Raw genomic sequence first — 22,024 nt, 5'->3', positions numbered from 1 at the left:
TTTCACAAAACACTATTTACCTCTTTGTGCAATATGCTGTGGAATATTTTATACTATTCTCCTTCTGTTTAGAAAAAAAGTGTTAGATGTTACCCACTAAATTGATTTAATAATTTCAGACACCAATAAGTTGCAGCCCATGACTTGAACAACAGTGCTTTAGAGTATTATTAAAACTGAATTAACAGTGATCTATTAGGTGTTTCTCCCAAGTAGAGATACACAAACTTGCCCACAAAAACCTATGACCAAATGCCTGATAAGCTGCAAACCCTATTACTTTCCTTCATTTTCATGCATTTGCACACAAAATCTCAGAAAAGCCCTGCAATACAGAAACTTACTTAATTTTGCATAACAGTGTTTCCTGAACTCAACCATGCAAGGAGCATTTCCAAAATATTTACAGCTAACAAAACTAAACAAATCTAGGACTAGCTCATGAATGAATGTTCGAAGGAATGAGATTTGGGGGAATTCTGCTTCTTTAGACATGAAGTAGAAATCCAGAAATAAATCCATAAATAAAGTACCAAACATGCTCATCAATTGTAGCACAGACCTATGCAGCTGGGGTGCAGGGGTCTCCCTGGAGGTGCACTCTAAAAACTACTTAGGAAGAACAGACAAGATTAGTTTGGGGTAGGAGGCTTGGAGGTGGAGAGATATGAACTCTGTTAAAAGTAAAAGGGTTAATCACCAAGTTACATTAGGGGTTATTAGAATCACTTGGTTTACCTGACTCTTATCTAGATGTTCTTTGCGTCTGCGATTGTTATCAAATTTTTTGTCTCCCAAAATCTAGATGGAAAGAAAAATCAGTAATGGAAGCACCACCAGAGACCCAGGAGCCTGTGGGGATGTACTGATTCAACTGAGGAAAAGGTTTTGTCCTCTTCTTTGGCTCCCCATGACTGGCAGATATCCAGATCATGATAGGGTAAATACATTGTTCTCAAAGTAGGCAAGGATTGATTACATACCATGAGAGCAGTGAGTACAACAACCAGCTGGACAACTCCTGCACGTCTGGAGGACAGTCCAAGGTCAGAAGCAGACATACTACCTGGGGCAACATACAGGGAAGGAATCAAGGTCTGAAAATAAGCCAAGGTCAGAAGGAAAGGCTGAGACAGTTAAGTCCCGTTTGCTGCAGTAAACTTCCGTTAGCATACCTTCCTGGCCTCCTTTTCAAAGATCTAGGTCTCATCCATAGTTTCTACTTAAGAGGCGCGCTCCCATAATAATACCAACTGACTCAATGTCCTTTCCCCAGCTGATTGGAGTGATGTGAATACCAGGCCTTTCCAGATAAATCAGATATTCTCCTGAAAACGAATTTGTTTGCTGAGAATATAGTTAATCTTTTGAGTCCCTGGAATGAAGGTTTGGAAGAACTCTAATGAGTTAACCATGTTTGATTACTCTGCCCGTAATCCCCAAGGCAAGGAAACTGACTACACCAAAGAGTATGAACCAAACCCAGTGAAATAAAGAGAGAAAATGAAGGAGAATGTAACCTCACTTTCTGACTTCGTTCTTCCTTTTTCTAGTCCTTCATGAGACTTGGTTATGCCCTAAACTTGGGTGCACTGAGATAAACCCATATCCTTCTAAAAACATCCCCTTTTGCTTCAGTGAGTTACAATGTATGTCAGCATCTTATATGCAAACAGCCTAAACTTGTATGCAAATAAGCCAGCCTAAAAGAAGCCTGTGTCCTATCTCAATCAAGGAATCTTTGAGCTCTTAGCAACCCAAAAGAACTATGACTGTGGAAGAGGGAATTGTGGGGAACACAGGTATTGGATATAACACAAAGATTCTCATACAAATTTTATGCACTGGGGGCTCACACACAAAGTGGAACATTCCCATCTTCTCCTTCTAAAATTGTATTGGGAATAGTTTCTAAAGAGAAAATAAGAGTTAAGAAATATTAGGAGGGATGGGCTTTTGTTTTTTTTGATCAACTTTGTCAGGAGAAGTAGAATCCTGGACAGCGTGAAAGGCATTAAATTACTGAGGGCTTAATAGGACAGAATGGATACAGAGGGAAGACAAAAGGAAACTGCTTCCCTATCTCTATTCTAGGTTTCTAGATGGAAAGCTTCATGAGAGTTTACCTGGGGAAGAAAATTTATAACATAATTCAGGACACAAATTGGTCAGCAATAAAGACTACAAATTTAGCAAAATATCCTCTGTAATCAGTATTTCAGGAACTTAAACATGGTTGTAGGTGCAGTAGACAATGTTGATTGAGTTGAGAACAGCTGTTCTTTTAAATTCTGCTAACAGAACCTCAATTTTGCATGGGAGGCAGTATGTCCTGTCCCAGGAGAGGAATCCTGATTGGTCAAAAGATTTTAGTGCAATTTCCATCTTTTTTCTGGAGACTAGAACTGCAACCCAACATTGGCCAATGAAATGTGAGGTTATATGTACTATGGGCTTGTGAGAAAAATGTTTCTCCTTGATAAGAAAGGAGTCTTATTTCTCCTCATCTTTTTTCTCCTTTTTTTTTCTTTTTGGAAAAAAAATGTTTTATGTTTTTATTTATTTTTTATTTAACAATAGTTGATTTACAATGTTGTGTTAGTTTCACATGTAGAGTTGCATACACTTTTCCATTTGAGGTTATTACAAGATACTAAATATATTTCCCTGTGCTAAAAGTAAATCCTTGCTTTTTTTCCTTTTTACATATAGTGGTATCTGTTAATCCCTTACTCTTAATTTATCCCACCTCCTCCCCTTTCCTTTTTGGTAACCAAAAGTTTGTTTTCTATATCTGTGAGTCTGTTTCTGTTTTGTAAATAATTTGATTTATATTATTTTTTAAGATTCCACATATAAGTGATATCATATGATATTTGTCTTTCTCTGCCTGACTTACTTCACTTGGTATGATGATCTCTAGGTCCATTCATACTGTTGCAAATTTCATTCTTTTTTAAGGCTGAATAGTATTCCATTGTATATACATACCACATCTTCTTTATCCATTCATCTATTGATGGACATTTAGGTTGCTTCCATGTCTTGGCTATCTTTAATAGTGGTGCTTTGAACATTGGGGTGCATGTAACTTTTCAAATTAGAGTTTTCATCTTTTCCTGATATGTGCCTAAGTGTTGGATTCCTGGATCATACATTAACTGTGTTTAGTTTTTGAAGGAACCTCCATACTGTTCTCCATAGTGGATGAACCAATTTACATTCCCACCAATAGTGTAGGAGATTTCCCTTTCCTTCACACCCTCTCCAGCATTTATTATTTGTAGACTCTTTGATGATGGCCATCCTGACCAGTGTAAGCTGATACCTCATTGCAGGTTTGATTTGCATTTATCTAATAATTAGCAATGCGGAGCATCTTTTTCCTGTGCCTATGGGCAATCTGTATGTGATCCCTGTCAAATTACTCATGCCATTTTCCACAGTGCTAGAACAAATGGTCCCAAAATTTATATGGAAGCAAAAATGACCCAGAATTCCAACAGCAATTTTGTGGAAAAAGAACAAATCTGGAGGCATAACCCTCCCAGACTTAAGGCAAAAGTACAAAACTATAGCAATCAAAACAGTGTGGTATTGGCACAAAAGCAGACATATAGGTCAATGGAACAGAGTAGAGAATCCAGAAATAAACCCACACACATACGGTCAATTAATCTTTGACAAAGGCTAGAATATATAATGGAGAAAAGACAATCTCTTCAGCAAGTGGTGTTGGGAAAGCCGCATGTAAATCAGTGAAGTTAGAACACTCCCTCACACCATACACAAAAATAAACTCAAAATGGCACAAAGGCTTAAATATAAGACATGACACCATAAAACTCCAAGAACAGAACATAGACAAAACATTCTCAGACATAAACTGCAGCAATGTTTTCTTAGGTCAGTCTCCCGAGGTTAAGGAAATAAAAGCAAAAATAAACAGATCAGACCTAATCAAACTTATAATGTTTTACACAGCAAAGGATACCATCAACAAAATGAAAAAAGCAACTTATGGACTGGGAGAAAATATTTGCAAATCATGAGACCTACAAGGGCTCAGTTTCCAAAATATACAAACAGAAACAACAAAAAATATATACCAACAGCTCATACACTTCAATAAATAAAGAAAACAATAAAAAATGGGTAGAAGACCTAAACAGACATTTTACTCTTCATTCTTTAATGCATTGGATATTGCCAGATGGAGCCTAAGATGTTGTGGTCATTTTGTGTCTGTTAGGGAAAGGCCAAGATTATCATGGTGATCTCTACCTAGAACCCTGACATCTATGAGCTTCTGAAGGTAAAACCTAAAAAAAGGCCCGTTCCCCCAATTCTTAAGTAAATCAATATATCTCTGTGTCATTAAGCTGCTTATGGGTGGGTCTTTTGTTACAGCCAAAAGTATCAAAATGGATGCAGTAGGTAAAGGGAAACAGAGACAATGCCATTTGAGGGAAGGAAAGTCACAGGGAGACCAAAGTCATCTATTAAGTGAAAAGAGCAGAAAATACTGGAATTGAAGGTAACTCAAGATAAAAATGAGTCCTGTAGAAAATTCAAGGTCATGGCCAACAATGATTTGTCTAAACAAATTGAGGGGGCTAGGAAATATCTGCCTTTGAATTTCTGTAGTCAACATTATGCTGGATTGCGGTGTGGGTGGTAATATGCTGTTCTTGAAAACACAGCTGGGTTTCTACTCATTTCAAAGGCATGGTGCTTTGAATCCCACAAAAAACTTTCTGGTGGACTCCTAAATCTGTTTAAGCGAACAAATAAGTGTATGTTTGTGTATGATGTAGTCTGATGATACTAGACAAATCACCACCCAATCGAATACTTCCTGGGTATGTAACTCAGAGTGTTAATGTTTAATGCTTTGACAGGTGCTTTTTGTTTTACGTCATGTATTACAGACTGTTAGAGCTAAAAGTGTTGTTATGGATCATTTGTGGGAAAGAACACAAAACAATAAATCTGGAGATACTTGGAAGAGAGTCCAAGGTTTTAGTTCAAAGCAAAGATCTTGAGGATAGCGGAAAACAACAATGAAGTGTTAACAAAGCTGGAACGAGAAAAACCTGGATGGGAGAATGTGGTTTCATGAGCTGCTGGTTTTTGAAAGCTCCTTCTTGGGTGGGAAGGGGCATTGGGAGGCTGTCTCTCTTAAAGGATGAGGGGTAGCATAGACACATAGCTAAGAGGAGATATAGCAGAAATCAAAATCTAGTTTACCAATTTCCAGTCCACTTCCCTTTCTACTTTATGCCCATTGTTGAGTTAAAGCTGTAGTAAAGGATAATAATGGTGATAAATAGGCTCCCACATCAACCTGCTGATATGCTCAAAATCTCATTTGCTTGAGAACTTAAATCATATTAAAGCTAAAAGTCAAGAGTTTCTACTCATGGCCAAGTCACTCAGCACTCCCAGAAGCACAGTCCTGAAGGAGATCACTCTGTATGAACCTTATTTTCATGGGAGAATGTTGTTTCTTCTCATCAAGTTATTGGGTCCTTTCTCTGTGTTTTTATTTGTTTGCTTGCTTCTTTTTGTTTGTTTGTTTGTTTCTTTGTCATTCTTAGAATTCTGGTAGTAAATGATACAGAGGACACCTTAAGTAGAGGGAACAAGGTTTACCTGTTCCACTTTTTGTCTTCTGGCTCTGCTATGGGTGTGACTCTGCTCTGGGGAATGCTATTACTTTTAATTTAATAAAAAGTGGTCTAACTTATAGTAGTTAGAGATTTTTTTCTCTTTTCCTGTACTTAGGAAAAATATGTTAATTTATTAAAATATTATAAAAACTGCACCAATGCCCTTTCCTTATCCCTTCTATCCACATGAATCCAGCCCTCTTCACCAATGTGAGAGATTTTAAAGACAATGGCTAATGAGCACCTGGTTTTGCTCTGATGGAAGAAGAAAGAAAGATGGAGCACTTATTGGATTATGTATAAGCCTAGGGCTGTGTCAGATGCCTTCAGTTATTGAATTGGGATAATGCACCATGGAACTACCTTCAGTCATTTAGGTTTCCTGGGATTGGGGAATATGGTCACTTACACAGCCCAGAGCTTTGGAAGAGCTATTAACATTCAATCTTTTTAAGACACAAGGTTTCCCACATCAACATGCCGATGTGCTCAAAATCCCATCTGCTTGATAAATTAAATCACCTTGAAGCTAAAAGTCATAGGTTTCTACTCATACTCAAGACACTTGGCATTCCTGCCAAGACAGTGCTGAGACTGATCACTCCAAATAGACAAATGGACCTTATTTTCTGGGAGGAATGCTATTTCTTTTTGTCACTGACTCCATCTTCTAGAGTGGTATCTTATTTTTTTTGTTTGTTTTTGTTTTTTGTTTTTTGTTTTTTTCCATCCCTGATTTTTCTGGTAGTGAAATGACCACAAAGACAACTAAATAGATGGGAAATTTTTACCTGTGATACCTAAATCTTCCCTTTTTGTCTTCTGCTCTCCCATGGCTATGTTGTCATTTTAAATTTAATAAAAAGTAGATGAACTCATAGTAGTTTATTTTTTCCTCTTTTCTTGTATTTAGGAAAATATGTCAATTTATTTAAAATATGTCCAAAACTGTGTCAATGCCCTCTTTTCATTCCATCTAACCCCACGAATCCTGCCTTCTCCACCAGTGTGAGCAACTTTAAAGATAATGGCTAATGAATACCTGGCTTTGCTCTGATAGATGGAAGAAGAAAGAAACAGAGTGCACATACTGAGCTGTGGAGCAGCCTGAGGCCACTGCAGAGTTCCTTATTCATCACACTGGGACAATACACTGCAGAGGTACCTTCACTCAATTAATTTTCCCAGGAGTGGGAAATATGGCCACTGATACAACCCAGAGCCTTGGAAAAGCTCTTATATTACTTTGCAAGACACACCCATATTTACAATAAACGGAGGGTTGACATTTTCAGTCACGCACCTTAAAGCCAGTGAAGGAGGTGGGGGAGAGGGTACCTGTCTATTTAACTATGATAGTTACACCAAGAGAGAAATATTAAAATTCTGTCATTATCAAATATCAGTTCATATACATATTTTGCAGTTGTCTCCCAAACTTTACTAATCAAGACCCAATTAAAACTTACTTACTTAAATAGGTTGCTATATCTCTTTAGTGCCTTTTAATGTAAAATGGTAACTTTCCACACAACACTGAGTTTTTCAAGAGTTCATGAACATTCTGAATTCTGGATTTGTGATTGGTATTATTCACTTCTTGTCAAATAATTATTTTACTGTAGCAAGATTACTTCCCAAATCATCCTAATTAACATATTTGTATGACATATTTTTTTAAACTTTAATTTTTGCTGAAATCTTACTATAGTTATGTCTTTATATTTACATATATTTGGTGAAGTAATTCCTTTTTTACTTTTAAAAAAAACAGATCTGTTGGCTGTGCTATCCTTCCTATCAGATAATTTGTGAGTTCTATTGACTTTTGGATTCTGAGGAAATGATTCAATTACAAGCTGAGTTGCATTGACCGTATCTCAAAGCTCCACACACCTGCACACACCTGCACACACCTGCATACAAGCTAGCCTATGAAAAATCCCATGAGGATGAGATTTGTAGAGAATTTCAGCCTAACTTTTTTACAGACTGTCTAAAATAAAGCAGAATCGTATAGTATGGGTCTCACAGTTGTCAAAATTGCCAAATCAAAAGTAAACCTGACTGATAAATTTTTCTCAGTAAAAATGAAGCGGATCAGTCTCCCAGGTAGAATGCAAGAAGAAATGACACTTCTTCTACAGCCAAATGACAGTTTGCAAGGCAGCTCTCAGCAGCCCAGGGGAGTGAGCATCTTGATGCAGAAGAAATCTAACTCGTGTGCAATGTAGGACCAGTTCTAGAAGTTCATCCAGTTCCTGCTCTGGCCCCTCTTTAACCCTTACTTGTTCTTCTTTGGCTCTGGATCATTTGACTCTAATCCTCCTTACGTTTGAAATTCCTTCATTGCCTCTTATTATATCACATTGTCATTATCCACCAGGGAAGTTCCTTCTCTCAGAAGAGAGCAAGGCAAGTTTCCACATCTCATCTTCATTAATATTTTGGCAGATCTATTGACTTGTGAGGTGATTCTGAGGTTTCTTTAAAACTAGCTACCATGTGGAAGAAGAAACCCTGAACCATCGTTCTCCTCTTACTTTCAGTTCCTTCTCTGACCTCACTTATCTGTGATACTTGTCATTCCCATACTCACCTGCACTTATCATCCAACATTTATTTAATTTTACTTCACAATTACAAAGAAATACATGCATATGCCTATAGGAGTGAACACTTGAGACGTCAACCACAAGAACTACTCTAGTAGATGTACTGCTTAAATGTTAACATCACATTTTGTGCCACAGTAGCCTAACAAGGAATAAACAGGGAAAGAATAAACTTCACTTGCTCCTGAAGAAAGTGCTGACCTGCTAATGAGAAATAGGCAATATCTCTGGCAATTCCCAGGCTTTGCTGGAAAGAGACTCCTCCCCATGGGAAGAATCTTCTTGAACAAAAGCCAGGGCCTTCCTATGACCCATATCCTGGCTAAACTATCCTGTTACTCATTTCAGTGTGCCTCGCTCAAATCCTCTTAAGAAAGCCCAGTCTTTCCTGCCCTGACAAACCAGTGCAGATCCCTGCCACACAGGTAAGTGGGAGATGAGAGAAGATGGGACCCATGACAGGTGTTTCACCTCACACATTTCAGGGAAGGTACACAAGGACACAGGAGCTCAGAGACCAGGAAAAGGCAGTCCATGGAGGTCTCAGGTATAGTAGGATTTACAGATTTTCCAATTCATTCTAGAACTATAGAACGGGAAGGATGCTGCCAAGATGGATTTACTCCTAGGGGGCCAGACACAGGAAAATACAGAAGGTACGAAAGGGGGTTTCTCATGTGTTCTCTCTGATCCCCCTTCCTTTAGTTCTCTGGTTGCCTCTGCACTTCACAGATACAATGCTGCCTTCCATGGGCCCCTCCAGCCTGTCCTGGATGCTGATCGCCTACCTGATACTCCTGGCTCAGGCCCAAGGTGATAGTTCTCTGCCTCTAGCACTGAGCTCCCAGTGTTTTCTCAGGACCAAGAAGAGGAGGAAAGCTCCCATGTGCTTGCCATGGTAATGGTACATCCCCATACAATAATGCCTGCAATTCCTGCAACATCACTCCTTCCTTCAGGGTAACTAGTGGAGGGAGGCACCCCAGTGGTCCAGTAACAGTGGGATGAGATGGTTTCCCTTTTCCCATTAGAGTCTAATTCATGTGGGTGATTAAGGAGGGGAAGTACAGAGGACCAGTAATGAGATGAGTAGAAGGAGAATGATTAGAGGATCCAGTGTAGAAACAGCCCAAAAGGGAGACGGGTTGGACTTTTGAATAAAGAAGATGAATAAAAAGAAAACAAACCATCTCCCAATGAGCAGGTCTAGTTCATGATTTTTAAATAATCCTGAGAGTGTTGGCAGTAGTGACAGGCTGTCAGGAGTTTGGTGTCACTGCCCCAAGCACTGGCACCATAGATATTCCCCAGGGTCACATCCCCACTCCAATCCCCTCTCTCCATTTCACCCCATCACCCTCCTTTATTTCCTCCTCCCCAGGGGAAGATTCCCAGAAGGAACTGCCCTCTGCATGGATCAGCTGTCCCAAAGGCTCCATGGCCTATGCGTCCTACTGCTACGCCTTGTCTATAACACCTAAAACCTGAACGGATGGATGCAGACGTGAATTCTGGGATTTGCGTTTAGGGGTGGTAAGGAGAAGCAAATTAGAGACCAGGTTGTGGGGCCAGGGGTCTCCATTCTCAAGAGTTTCTTGAGACAAGAATGAGCACCTCATCTTTTGCAAACACACCCCTTCTCACCTACCTCAGCCCTGCCCTCCCCGTGGGGGTCTCCAGCTCCTCCTCAGTCTCTCCCTTCTCCACACAGAAGGCCTGCCAGTAGAGGCCCTCAGGAAACCTTGTGTCTGTGCTCAGTGGGGCTGAGGGCTCCTTCGTGGCCTCCCTGGTCCAGAACAGTTTGAAAACCCCCTCAGACCTCTGGATTGGACTCCATGATCCCACAGAGGTGCACTTCATCCTCTAATCTGTTTCGTCCCAAGATGCTATGGTCACCCAGACCCCTCCCTGTCCCCTGTGCCTGCCTAGGAAATTATGTAGAGATAAAGGGGGTAATTGGAGAATGAAGGGCCTTGAGGCCAGCTGAAGAGCTGAGTTCTGTGCAGGTCTCCAGTCTCCAGCTAAAGTTAATCTGCCTCTTGTCAAGCTTTTACACGATTCACATGTCATGCCTTGTAATTAAGTTCTCTGAGCTTTCCTGAGTCTGCACCTGACATGCTTAGTAAGTGCTAAATGAAAATTCAGGATTGATGCATTTTTCCCTTATAAAACAGATGTTGTCTTGGATATAAGAGGATAATCACAAATGTACCACCAAGAGTAGTTCACACAGTGATGAGTTTCTCTGAGGAAGTCCATTGGTCTTTGTCGTTATTTGCTTTGGAATTTGCCAATAGAAGCAAAGAGTTAGGGAGGGTTTCCCAGAGCAGAGCTGTGGGGCATCACCTTGAAGAGCAGAGCTAGTTCCATGATGCTGGGAGAGGGATCAGGTCTTCCAGATGACAGAATCAGGCCAGGGGAGAGCCCTGGAGGAGAGGGCAGCAACAGGTGCATGGAGGGCAGAGCAACCAAAGGAAAAAAAAGAGAAAAATCTCCTTGCAGCAGCTGGAGCATACCTGGATAGACAACGAGTGTTTCCGCAACTGAGGCTGTGGACTTTGAGGTCAAGTACAGGAAGGAGTAAGGCCAGATCAGAGTCTGAGCTGGCCCTGCAGTGCCCACAGCAGGTGCAGAGACCTACCAAGAAATATTAGAGGGATTGCCTGTGGCTCACTGTGGGGGCAAGGACATTGACAGCCAAGGCCATAGGAAGATACTACCCTTTTGTTTGTTTTCGTTTGTATGTTTGGTTCTTTTTGATTTGTTCTGTTGTTCTTTTTCTATTATTCTTTTAAGTTTTTTTATATACTCTTTCTTTTCCTTTTTATCCTTTTATTTTAATGTATTTGTTATTTTACCATTTTTTCCCTAATTTGTTCATTTTTGGGTTTGTTTATTGGTTTGGTTGCTCTCTTTGGCTTTGTTTTCACTTTATTTTTCTTTTCTTTTTTTTAATGAGTGCATGGGTGTATGTTTCTTTGTCTGATTTTGACTGTTAATTTTGCTGTTACCATTTGTCATGAGGTATTGTCTCTTTGTTTTGTTTTGTTTTAGTATTTTTTTTCCCTCTTCCTCCATTTCTTTCACACCAGGTGGCTTGTGGCATCTTAGTGCTCAGGCCAGGGGACAGGCCTGAGCCTCCAAAGTGGGATAGCAAAATCCAGGATGTTGAACCACCAGGGAACTCCTGGCCCCATGGAATATTAATCAGTGAGAGCTCTCCCAGAGGTCTCCAACCAAACACTAAGACCCAGCTCCACACAAGGGCCAGAAGCTCCAGTCCTGGATGCCTCATGCCAAACAACTAGCAAGACAGGAACACAACCCACCCATCAGCATACAGGCTGCCTAAAGTCATACTAAGCTAATAGACACCCCCAAATACACCACTGGACATGGTCCTACCCATCAAAGGGACAAGATCCAGACCTACCCACCAGGACACAGGCACCAGTCTCCCCCCCCCCCCAACAAGGAATCCTACACAAGCCACTGGACCAAACTCACCCACTGAGAACAGTCAACAGAAGTAAGTGGAAATACAATGTTGCATCCTGCAGACTGGTGCCCCAAACACAGTAAGTTAAACAAAATGACAAGACAGAGAAATATGCAGCAGATGAAAGAGCAAGGTAAAACCCACAAGACCAAACAAATGAAGAGGAGATAAGCAGTCTACCTGAAAAAGAATTCAGAGTAATGACAGTAAAGATGGTCAAAAATTTCATAAATAGGATGGAGAAAATATAAGAAATTGTTTAACAAGGACCTAGAAGAACTAAACAGTAAACAAAGAGTGATGAACAGCACTATAACTGAAATTAAAAATACTCTAGAAGGAATCAATAACAGAATAATTGAGACAGAAGAATGAATAAATGAGCTGGAAGATAGCATGATAGAAATAACTTCTGGGAATCAGAATAAAGAGAAAAGAATGAAAAGAAAAGAGGACAGTCTCACAGATCTCTTGGACAACAATAAACACACCAACATTCAAATTATAGGGGTCCCAGAATAAGAAGAAAAGCAGAAAGGTTCTGAGAAAATATTTGAAGAGATTCTAGTTGAAAAATTCCCTAACATGGAAAAGGAAATAGTAAATCATGTTCAGGAACTTCAGAGAGTCCCATACAGGATAAACCCAAGGAGAAACATGCCGAGACACATATTAATCAAACTAGCAAAAATTAACTACAAGGAAAAAATATTAAAAGCAGCAACAGAAAAGCAACAAATAACATACAAGGGAATTCCCATAAGGTAAACAGCTGATTTCTCAGCAGACACTCTGCAAGCCAGAAGTGATTGGCAGGATATACTAAAGATGGTGAAAGGGAAAAAACTACAACCAAGATTACTATACCCAGAAAGAATCTCATTCAGATTTGATAGAGAAATCAGAAACCTTACAGACAAGCAAAAGTTAAGAAAACTCAGCACCACCAAATCAGCACTGCAAAAAATGCTAAAGCAACTTCTCTAAGTGGGAAATACAGGAAAAGAAAAGGAACTACAAAAAAAAAAAAAAAAAAAAAAAAAAAAAAAAAACCACAAAATAATTAAGGAAATGGTAATAGGAACATACATATTGATAATTACCTTAAATGTGAATGGATTAAATGCTCCAACCAAAAGACACAGATTGGCTGAATGGATACAAAAACAGGACCCATATATATGCTCTCTACAAGAGACACACTTCAGACCTAGAGACATATGCATAATGAAAGTGAGGGGATGGAAAAAGATATTCCATGCAAATGGAAATCAAAAAAGAGCTGGAGTACCAATACTCATATCAGACAAAATTGACTTTAAAATAAAGACCATTAAAACGGACAAGGAAAGACACTACATCATGGTCAAGGGATCAGTTCAAGAAGAAGATATAAAGATTGTAAATATTTATGCACCCAACATAGGAGCCCCTCAATACTTAAGGCAAACACCAACAGCCATAAAAGGGGAAATTGACAGTAACACAATAATAGTAGGGGACTTTAACACCCCACTTACACCAATGGATAGCTCTTCCAAACAGATAATAAATAAACACAAGCTTTAAATGACACATTAGAACAGATGGACTTAATCAATATTTATAGAACATTCCATTCAAAAATAAAAGGATACACCTTATTTTCAACTGCACACAGAATGTTCTCCAGGATAGATCACATCTTGGGTCACAAATCCAGCCTCAGTAAATTTTAGAAAATTCAAATCATATCAAGCATCTTTTCTGAATACAGCAATATTAAACTAGATATCAATTACAGGAAAAAACTGTAAAAAATACAAACACATGGAGGCTAAACAACATGCTACTAAATAACCAAGAGATCACTGAAGAAATCAAAAAGGAAATAAAAAAATACCTAGAGATAAATGATAATGAAAACATGACGATCCAAAACCTATGGATGCAGCAAAAGCAGTTCTAAGAGGGAATTTTATAGCAATACAATCCTACCTCAAGAAACAAGAAAAATCTCAAACAACCTAACCTTAAACCTAAAGCAGTTGGAGAAAGAAGAACAAACCCCCCCAAATTTAGCAGAAGGAAAGAAATTGCAAAGATCAGATCACAAATAAATGGAAAAGAAAGAAAGAATAACAAAGATCAATAAAACTAAAAGCTGGTTCTTTGAGAAGATAAACACAATTGATAAATCGTTAGCCAGACTCATCAGGAAAAAAAGGGAACAGACTCAAATCAGCAGAATTAGAAATGAAAAAGAAGTAACAACAGACACCTCAGAAATACAAAGGATCATGAGAGACTACTACAAACAACTACATGCCAATAAAATGGACAACTTCAAAGAAATGAACAAATTCTTAGAATAGTACAACCTCCAGGACCGAACCAGAAAGAAATAGAAAATATGAGTGGACCAATCTCAAGCACTGAAATTGAAACTGATTAAAAATCTTCCAACAAACAAAATCCCAGGACAAGATGGCTTCACAGGTGAATTCTATCAAGTATTTAAGGAAGCACTAACACCTATTCTCCTCAAACTCTTCCAAAATATAGCAGAGGAAGGAACACTCTCAAACTCATTCTATGAGGCCACCATCTCCCTGATACCAAAACCAGACAAATATGTCACAAAAAAAGAAAATTACAGGCCAATATCACTGATGAATTTAGATGCAAAAATCTTCAACAAAATACTAACCAACAGAATCCAACACCACATCAAAGGATCATACACCATGACCAAGTGGGGTTTATCCCATGAATGCAAGGATTCTTCAATATATGCAAATCAATCAGTGACACACCATATTAACAATTAAATGATAAAAACCATATGATCATCTCAATAGATGCAGAAAAAGCTTTTGACAAAATTCAACACCAATTTATGATACAAACTCTCCAGAAGGTGGGCATAGATGGAACCTACCTCAACATAATAAGGACCATATATGACAAACCCACAGAAAACATCGTTCTTAATGGTGCAAAACAGAAAGCATTCCCTCTAAGATCAGGAACATGACAAGGGTCCCACTCTCACCACTATTTTTCAACATAGTTTTGGAAATCCTTGCCACAGCAATCAGAAAACAGAAATAAATAAATGAAATCCAAATTGGAAAATAAGAAGTAAAACTGTCACTGTTTGCAGATGACATGATACTATATACAGAAAATCCTAAAGATGCTACCAGAAAACTACTAGAGCTAATCAAAGCATTTGGTAGAGTAGCAAGATACAAAATTAATGCACAGTAATCTCTTGCATTTCTATACACTAATAATGAAAAGTCAGAAAGAGAAATTAAGGAAACACACTAACCATTGCAACAAAAAGAATAAAACACCTAGGGATAAACCTAACTAAGCAGGCAAAAGACCTGTATGCAGAAAACTATAAGACATGGATGAAAAAAATCAAAGATGATATAAACAGATGGAAAGATATACCATATTCTTGGATTGGAAGAATCAACATTGTAAAAATGACTCTACTACCCAAAGCAATCTACAGATTCAGTGCAATTCCTATTAAATTACCAATGGCATTATTCACAGAACTATAACAAAAAGTATACATTTATATGGAAACACAAAAGATGTCAAATAGCCAAATAAATCTTGAGAAGGAAAAATAGAGCTGGGGGAATCAAGCTCCCTAACTTCAGACTATATTACAAAGCTACAGCAATCAAGACAGTATGGTACTGGCACAAAAACAGAAATATAGATCAATGGAACAGGATAGAAAACCCAGAGGTAAACCTATGCACATATGGTCACCTTATCTTTGACAAAGCATGCAAGAATATACAATGGAGAAAAGATAGTTTCTTCAATAAGTGGTGCTGGGAAAATTGGACAGCTACATGTAAAAGAATGAAAGTAAAACACACCTTAACAACATACGCAAAAATAAACTCAAAATGGATGAAAGACCTAAATGTGAGGCCAGATGGTATAAAACTCTTAGAGGGAAACATAGGCAGAACACTCTACAACATAAATGACAGAAAGATGTGGCCCCAGCTCCTAGAGTAATGGAAATAAAAACAAAAATAAACAAATGGGACCTAATGCAACTTAAAAGCTTTGGTACAACAAAGTAAATCATAAAGAAGATGAAAAGACAACCTTCAGAATGGTAGAAAATATTTGCAAATGAAGCGACAAAGGATTTATCTCCAAAATATACAAGCAGCTCATGCAGATCAATATCAAAAAAGCAAAAAACCTCATCCAAAAATGGGCAGAAGACCTAAATAGACATTTCTCCAAAGAAGACATACAGATGGCCAACAAACACGCGAAAAGATGCTCAACACCAGTAATCATTAGAGAAATGCAAATCAAAACCAGAATGAAGTATCACATTACACTGGTCAGAATGGCCATCATCAAAAAATCTAAGGACAATAAATGCTGGAGAGGGTGTGGAGAAAAGGGAACCCTCCTGCACTGTTGGTGGGAATGTAAATTGGTACAATCACTGTGGAAAACAGTATGGAGGGTCCTCAAAAAACTAAAAATAGAACTACCATATGACCCAGCAATACCACTACTGGGCATATACCCTGAGAAAACTATAATTCAAAAAGATACATGTGCTGCAATGTTCATTGCAGCACTATTTATAATAGCTAGATCATGAAAGCAACTTAAATATCCATTGACAGATGAATGCATAAAGAAGCTGTAGCACATATATACAATGGAATACTACTCAGCCATAAATGGAATGAAATTGAGTTATTTGTAGTTATGTGGATGGACCTAGAGACTGTCATACAGAGTGAAGTGAGAAAGAGAAAAACAAATACCATATGCTAACACATATGTATGGAATCTAGAAAAATGGTACTGATGAACAGAGTGGCAGACACAGAGAACAGACTTGAGGACATTGGGGGAAGGGGAAGCTGGGGTGTATTGAGAGAGTATCATTGACATATAGACACTACCAAAGGTAAAATACATAGCTAGTGGGAAGCTGCTGCATACATAGGGAGATAAGCCTGTTCCTTTGAGATGACCTAGAAGGGTGGGATAGGGAGGGTGGGAGGGAAGCTCAAGAGGGAGGAGATATGAGGATATATGTATACATATAGCTGTGTCACTTTGTTGTACAGCAGAAACTTGCACAAAATTGTAAAGCAATTATACTCCAATAAAGAAGTATTAAAAGAAGAATAAATTACAGTAAAACCTTGAATTCTGAGTAACTTGTTCTGCAAGTGTTCCTCAAGATGAACAAATATTTCTAATAAATTTTAACTTCATAAACAAGCAATGTCTTGCAATATGAGTAGTATATGACGCCAAATGTCACGTGATCACAACTGAGCCAATGGAGCTGACCACCGACGAACTGATGGATCTGCATCGTGAGTAGCAGCAAGAGGTTATGGAGGAGATCTCGTCTGCAGAGGAGGAGAAAAAGGTGGAGGAATGCCTCACTTCAAATGAGATTAGGAAGATACGTTAAATGTGGGAAACAGTGCAAAATTTCATAGAAAACACCACCCGAATAAGGCTGTAGCAGTGCGAGCAATGAATTTGCTTTACGACAATGCAATGTCACATTTCCACGAAATCCCCAAAAGCAGAGAAAAACAAGTGTCATTGGATAGGTTCCTTGTTAAAGTTGCCCGAAAATAAAAAAGATTCCATTGAGCTGATAGATAGCAGTGATTCTGTTAGTGATAGTGAAAGTCGTCCTACACAATAAGCCTCCTCTCTCTTATCTCCCTCACACCAGCCACGAAGGTTTTAAAAGGTAAGTGCAGGTTAATTCGTTTATTTTTCTTTCTATTTTGTATTTTCTTTATTATTTTGTATTATATTACTGTATTGTAATCATCTTTTTTCCTTTTTTTTTTTGTAATCATTTTTATATGAGTATTTTTCGGTTGTGGAACAAATCATCTGAGTTTCCATTATTTCTTGTGGGGAAATTTGCTTTGATATACAAGTGCTTTGGATTACAAGCATGTTTCCAGAATGAATTATGCTTGCAAACAAAGATTTTACTGTACTTGGAATGATATGCAGATCATTGGAAGTTGTCACTCTCTTTCTTAAAACAAGAAAAAATCTGAACAATTTGAACACAAACAAATTTTCCTGGAGTAATCACCTTTTCTTAGGGAATCTGCAGAGGCAATTAATTACATAGATCTCTTCTCATTTCTGCTTACCTGAATCAGGAACTGCTGGATCCATAAACTTTTAGAAACGTAAAATGGCAATTTTGACAAACTGTTGGATGCTGAATGTGAATTTGCTTTTTGAGTGAGAAACTCTTGGAGTCCCAATCTTAGGGAATCTCAGTTTTTCATGTGTTTTACTTTCTGTAATCCCACCAGATTCTTGTGGTGAAGAGAAAATCATTTTGAAATATGTTCAGATAAAGACACCATAAAAAAGGAACTCTTCAGGTCAATATCTTTGATATACATGGTTGCAAAAATCCTCAACAAAATATTAGCAACTCAAATTCAAAAGAACATTAAAAGTAAAATACACCCTGACCAACTGATTCTTATTCCTGGGGTGCAAGTATGGTTCAAAATATGCAAATCAATCCACAGTATACACCACATTAATAGAATAAGTTGTAAATATCACACGATCATCTCAATAGATGTAGAAAATCTTACAGAATCTGTGGTACAACACAGTGGCTATAGTTGACAATAAGATATTGTGCACTTAAAAAGCTGTTAAAGACAAAAAGAAAAAGAAACTATTGGGAGGGTAGTTCTCATGTTAAGTTTTGTTACCACAGAATCAATCAAACAAACAAACAAACAAAAATGGGACAGAAGGAAACTTTCAAAGGTGATGGATATGTATACCACCTTGGTTGCAGTGATGGTAACACAAGAATATACATATGCCCAAAGTATCCAAATTATAAACATTAATTATGTGCAGATTTGTTTGTGTTTAGCAACTATTCCTCAGTAAGGCTGTGATAAAAGTGGAAATAATCCTGGAAATATGGAGCACCACTACTGCTGAGATCCTGGTTTTAACACAGAGTGCCAAGAACCATTGTCATTATTGCTTTTTTGATCATGCCACCTCTAAAGGAGCTTTTCTTTTTTTCAATGTCTAGGATTGAAAAATTCTGAATTCTTCTAGGGGAAATCAAGAAAATCTTAAAATATACTATAGGTATGTTAAAAAGTTTAATCTACATTTAAAGTATCTTTTTACAAAGAATAATTTAGTTCTAGATTGTTTTTGGAAGATTCCCACAAAATTACCCCAAAACACATATTTTAAATCTTATGTAAAGGTTTTTAGAGAATAAAGGGAAAATACTTCCTAACTCTGATAAGTAATAATAGAAAAAAATTCTCTACTGAAAGGACAAGATATGCTTTTTCTTAGTTTCAGATAAAATGGGTTAGCTTCCCTCTTTGAAGAAAGGTTGCCTATCTTAAAAGGGTATAGGAAACTCAACAAACATCAACTAAGGAAAGTAGACACTGTCCATTCATCTGATCTACTTATTTGAGAGTGAAAAACCTCCATATGTAGTATCACCAGGTATGCAATACCTGCCAAATTGAGCAAAGATATAATATTTGATATACATTAAAACTAAGAAATTACTTGTGGCCTATCTGAAATTCAAATTTAGCTAGGAGTTCTCTATTTTATCTGGCAACCCTACCTATGTAGCAATGCTGAGTTGCACTTGGCCCACATAGATTTTGACCAAGGTGCCATCCCACTTTCAGATGAAGCAATCAGCCAAATATTTTTACACAAGATATGAGGCTGTGAAAGTGTCACAAGTGAGGTATTGAGTAGTAAAATGGTCTAAAAATATTTAGGTTAATTGAAAACCTCATCCTTCTTCACTCATGTGTGTTTTTTTTTTAATAAATCATCATTTATTCACTTTTTTTTATGTATTCAAGAAATATTAATAGAAACCCTGCAGGATGTTAAGGCTTCCCAACTCTAGTCCTGATTAAGACCAGAGCATGTTTCCAGGACACAGGACAGAAAACCCACTGCGCCTTTCTTGCAAGTACTCAGGAAAGTGATTCCATTCAGCAACTGTAGGGATAAGGAACTAATCGTGTGGTCCATGAAATGGTGCTAGTCCTCAAAATGTTTATTGCCTTGCCTGAGCAAGATAAGTACAGAAATCCAGAGTAAGATTTTAGAAGTTTTTATAGCAATTTGTTAGATTAGTTTTGCCTATGAAATCTAAAATTTTAGAAATGGGTTTGTAACATATGTAACTTTGTTTTATATTTCATTTATAGTAATTCATTTTAAAAAATACATGCATTCTTGTAATAATTTTAATTTTATTTTTTAAAGATACCAGTATCTGTTTTTTAAAATTATTTATTTATTATTATTATTTTTTGGCTGCATTGGGTCTTTGTTGCTGCATATGAGCTTTCTCTAGTTGCAGCAAGTGGGGGCTACTCTTTTTGGTGGTGTGTGGGCTTCTCAGTGTGGTGGCTTCTCATTGCAGAGCATGGACTCTAGGCATGCAGGCTTCAGTAGTTGCAGCACACGGGCTCAGCAGTTGTGGCATTCAGGCTCTAGGGTGCACTGGCTTCAGCAATAGTGGTGCGTGGGCTCAGTAGTTGCTGCTTGCAGACTTAATTGCTCCGTGGCACATGGGATCTTTCCTGACCAGGGATCGAATCCATGTCTTTTGCATTGGCAGGCAGATTCTTAACCACTGCACCACCTATAATAGATGCATAGAATTATTGAATTGGTAATACCGGGACTTACCACTTGATACAATTAATGAACCATACTGATATATCATTATTGATATTTCTAATTGAAATATAGTTTACATACAATATTATGTTAGTTTCAGCTGTACTACATAGTGATTGGACTTTTGCATACATTATGAAATGATTAGCATGATGATAAGTCTAGTAAACATCTGTTCCCATACAAAATTATTACAATATTTATTGACCATATTCCTGTATATTGCATCCCCATGGCTTATTTATTTTATAACTGGAGGTTTGCATTTCTTAATCCCCTTCCCACATTTCACACCCCTTCCCACTGACAACTTCCTGTTTGTTCTCTGTATCTATGAATATTTTCATTTCTTTTCATTTGTTTGTTTTTTATTTTAGAATTCACATATAAGTAAGATCATATAGTATTTGTCTTTCTCTGCCTGATTTAATTCACTTGGTACAATACTCTCTAGATTTACACATATTGTCACAAATGGCAAGCTTTCAGATTTTTTTTAAGCCTGAGTAATATTCCATTATATATGTACACATTTATGTATATATATTCCTTATCTTTATCCATTCTAACTGTTGATGAACAGTTAGGTTTATTCTGTACATTAGCTACTATAAATAATGCTGCAATGAACATTAGAGTGCATCTATCTTTTCAAAGTAGTGTTTTCTTTTTTCAGGTAAATGCCCAGATGTGAATTTGCTGGATCACACAGCAGTTCTATTTTTAATTTTGTGAAGAAGTGTTTTCCATAGTGGTGGTATGAATTTACATACCCTCCAACAGCACATGAGAGCTCTCTTTTTTCTACATCTACAAGTTACAAGTCACCAACACTTGTAATTTGTTGTCTTTTTTATGATATCCATTATGACAGATGTGAGGTAGTGCCTCATTGAGGTTTTGATTTGCATTTCCATGATGGTTAGTCATGCTGAGCGTCTTTTCATGTGCCTGTTGGCCATCTGCTCTGGAAAAATATCTATTCAGGTCCTCTGCCCATTTTTTAATGAGTCTTTGAGTTGTATGTGTTCTTTGAATATGTTTGACATGGACCCCTTATTGGATATGCCATTGCAAATATCTTCTCCCATTAGGAAGGCTGTCTTTTGGTTTTGTTGATAGTTTCCTTCACTGTGGAAAAGCTTTTTATTTTGCCTTAGTCACATTTGATTATATTTGCTTTTAAACTGATCCATAAATATATTGCTGAGAAGGATGTCAGAGAGTACACTAACTATGATTTCTAATAGCAGTTTTATTGTTTCAGATCTTAAATGCAAGTCTTTTATCCATATTGAGTTCAATTTTGTATACGCATGAGAAAGCAGTCCCATTTGATTCTTTTGCATGAAGAGACTGTCTTTTTCCCATTGTACATTCTAGACTTCACTGTTGAAGATTAATTGACCATATAAGCATGGGTTTACTTCTAGGCTCTTTATTCTGTTCAATTGATCTATATGTCTGTTTTCCTTCCA

This window comes from Hippopotamus amphibius, chromosome 7, assembly GCF_030028045.1.
Source record: "Hippopotamus amphibius kiboko isolate mHipAmp2 chromosome 7, mHipAmp2.hap2, whole genome shotgun sequence".
Classification (NCBI taxonomy): domain Eukaryota; kingdom Metazoa; phylum Chordata; class Mammalia; order Artiodactyla; family Hippopotamidae; genus Hippopotamus; species Hippopotamus amphibius.
The sequence above is the reverse complement of the archived record's forward strand: the minus strand, read 5'-3'. Positions refer to the sequence as shown.